The sequence below is a fragment of the Brassica oleracea genome, chromosome C7 (assembly GCF_000695525.1).
Source record: "Brassica oleracea var. oleracea cultivar TO1000 chromosome C7, BOL, whole genome shotgun sequence".
Lineage (NCBI taxonomy): Eukaryota > Viridiplantae > Streptophyta > Magnoliopsida > Brassicales > Brassicaceae > Brassica > Brassica oleracea.
This window is the reverse complement of record NC_027754.1, coordinates 19,905,550-19,908,833: the sequence shown is the minus strand read 5'-3', so window position 1 is coordinate 19,908,833 and position 3,284 is coordinate 19,905,550. Positions and strand designations below refer to the sequence as shown.

Below are 3,284 nucleotides of genomic sequence, written 5' to 3'. Positions count from 1 at the left end.
TACATCCTATAAAGAAAACGAAAACTATAGGTGGTTTGAATATTGTACATCGATCGATGCATGATGTAAGTTGACTATATAAAACTTGAACATGATCATTTCAAACTAAAGTATAGGTAGGTTATATGCATTTGTTATATTGTAGTTAATATATTTTAAATATTACATAAGTCAAGTGATTCACGTTTTCGTAAAAATAAAATTCAAGTTCATTATTGGTTCGTACTCGTACGTAATAAGTTATGTTAAATATGATGTATTTTTAGGTTCATTTAATGACATTAAGTTTAAATTTGATTAAGGAAAACTCATTAATTTAACTGGAAAAGACAAGCATTAAAATAGGTAGGTTTATTTAACGACATTAAGTTTAAATTTGATTAAGAAAAACTCACTAATTTAATTGGAAAATACAAGTATTAAAATAAGTAGTTTAATTTAATTCTCAGTGACATGAAAGTTTAAATAAGTTAGAAAACTTAGGGGTATTTTTTAATGGGCACTTCTCTATTATTTAGATTCATAAAACTGTTTTTTACCAAATCAGGTGTACTGATTTTCATTTGTTTGCCACTTCATCCATTTCGGTATAAATGATGTGTCCGAATTTATTAAAAGATAAACATTTCACTCATTTCGCTATAAATAATTATGTGGGTGGCAATTATTTTGAGACTAATGGGGTGATCGGAATGAGTCGTAGATTAATGTTTTCTGCTGTAAAATTTAATCTGTAGATTTATTTGCTGTAGGTTATTTTGTTGTAGCTTTGTAAAGCGTTATTTTTTTGCTTTGGAAATAAAGTTTTCTACGGTCATATTTTGATTTTGTAAAGATTTTTTTGCTGTGAGTTTTTCAAAGAAAAGAAAGCTGAATTGGTTGACATATATAACTCTAAACTAAATTTTGCTTGTCTAGAACATCTACATACAGCCACAACCAATCATTCTCTAAATACAAGTTTTGTTTTTGGTAAAAATGTTAAAAGTACAAAATAAAAGTTCAAGAACGAGTGAAAAAATAAGATTTGAGACGAGTTGACCTGTTAATTATTCTCATCTTTGTTTTCTGGGCAATTAATAATAACTTTACTTTGGCAAGTTGATTGAAGGGTAATCTCATCATATACTTTCTATTTTGATATGTAAATATCCGTTTTGATTGAACAACTATTTAAGAGGGTTGAACCTTAAATATATTATACATCCCGGTAATATGTTGTTTATCTATAGGACATCTAATTTATCTATGGAAATTATATTTATATCTTAGAACTTAATAACGTTGTCTTAGAGCATCTCCAAAACTAGCCTTAAAGTTTTGTACATTTCAAAAGCAACCTTAAAACCTTAAGTTTTAAAGTTATGAACAGTGAAATTTTAAATATAAAGTTTTACTTTCCAAGACTTATATTTGAGGTTTCTTACTTTTCAAGTCCACACACTTATTTTTTTCAAATAATCTTACCAACTTTTTTATCATTTTAATTCTTATAATTTAATATTTCATAAAAATTTACATATATTTAATAATTCAACTATCATATATAAAGTTAAAATATTACTAAAATCTATGTAAATTTGATTCAAAATTACAAAATTCTCCACAACGTTTTCCATATAGTTTGGCTTAATCGGAATTTTGTTATGAATTAATTATATTATCCTTTTATGTTCAGATTTACTAAATTCATAAAAGGATTATTATAAATGATATTCAGTTGTAGATTTTATTTTTATTTATAAAAGTTATATGATAATTTAAATCAATAGCAAAGACTATAGTGTAAATTATAAAACTTTTAAGGTTCAATATAAAATTTTGTTTTTGGAGAGAAAAACTTTCAAACCTTAAATTTGAGGCTTTGTCAAACCTTAAAATAAAGTTGTTTTTAAGATGCTATTAGTCTTCTATAATAATACTTATATACTAAACTGTATATTCAACAAAATAACACGTTCATTGCTTGATTATATAGTACATTTGGTGAAAACATCGAATATCCACATATGTTCACTAGAGGTACAGCGTACATACCTTAAACGTCTGGAAAGTGAAGTGATCGTAGCAGATCTTCTCGTTGTCCACTGACTGAACAAGCTCCCATATGGTCTTCGCTGTTGGGTTCTTCCTCAGATACGTCTTCAGTATATTCTCAAACACATTCCGAAGAAATGTTTCACTTCCTCCCTGTTTCATGGTAATTATGAATTACCATACCTTTATAATATTAATTTTCTTTTAATGAACAAACCAGAATGCTAGAACGAGGGGTCGAAGGAACCCAATTGAGAAAGAACCTTGAATGATGAAGCGTGGGACAAGTCGAAAGAACCCATTTAGAAAGATCGTTGTGTTATGTCGGTTAAACTGAGCCTTGCTTAGCTGTTCTTATTTGTATTGTATCTCGTTGATAAAAAGACGGAGTCTCTATTATTACTATTATAAATATTTTGTTATAAACCAAGTGGTGATCGACCCATATCAGACCTAAACCATCCGGTTCCAGCCCATTTGCTAATGACTTAGGCGAATGAGAGTTTACATTTATCTATACTTGATGTTTATCATTTTCCATGTGTATTTACGATAAGTTCTATTTCCTATTCCTATTAGGAATATGATATCCTTTTCTCTTATGACGGTCTAAATAAGATGGTCTAATACTTGTATAAATATAGACCTCTGATTATGAGTAATAATAAGCTTACAAAGCATCTCTTTTATAACACGTTATCGGCATGATAGCCTCTAACCCTAAGCTCCCACGAAATTCCTTAAACTCAGCCGAATATCACAAAACCCTAATTCCGGCGGAACTTCAAAGAGATTGTTCTCCCAAACTGTGAGGACCCAGACGACGAGCAATATATCAAATTGAAGCTCTCGCCGAGACAAATCAGACGCTGCAAACCACTTGTCGATCCGATCACTGACGTGCCGTCACGCTCTGCTACATTAGCTCTTTCTAGACATGATCAAGTAAACCAGACGTTCTCCTTCTTCCCTGTTCGTGATCCGACCAAGCAAGCAGCCCGTCCGCGACCCGACTCGAAGAACATTGATTGATCAGTAAGGGCATTGAAACCCTAAATCTAAATTATATGATCTGTTTCCTTTATGATGTTTTGAAAATCTGAAATATCAAAACCTAAATTGATCCGACTGTTTTGATTGATTTATTTTGATGTATCTGAGGTTTAGGTTGCTAGATTAAAACCTTGAATTATCTTTGATGATTGTTTGAGTAAATAGAACTGTTTAGAATCGAATTTGATCTTAAA

General features: G+C 30.0%; 1 pseudogene; it reads right to left on the bottom strand.

Annotated features, from left to right (window-relative positions):
* The window catches only part of LOC106304502, a 6,708-nt pseudogene extending 4,317 nt beyond the window's left edge, over positions 1–2,391 (bottom strand).
* Between the last annotated feature and the right edge of the window lie 893 nt (positions 2,392–3,284).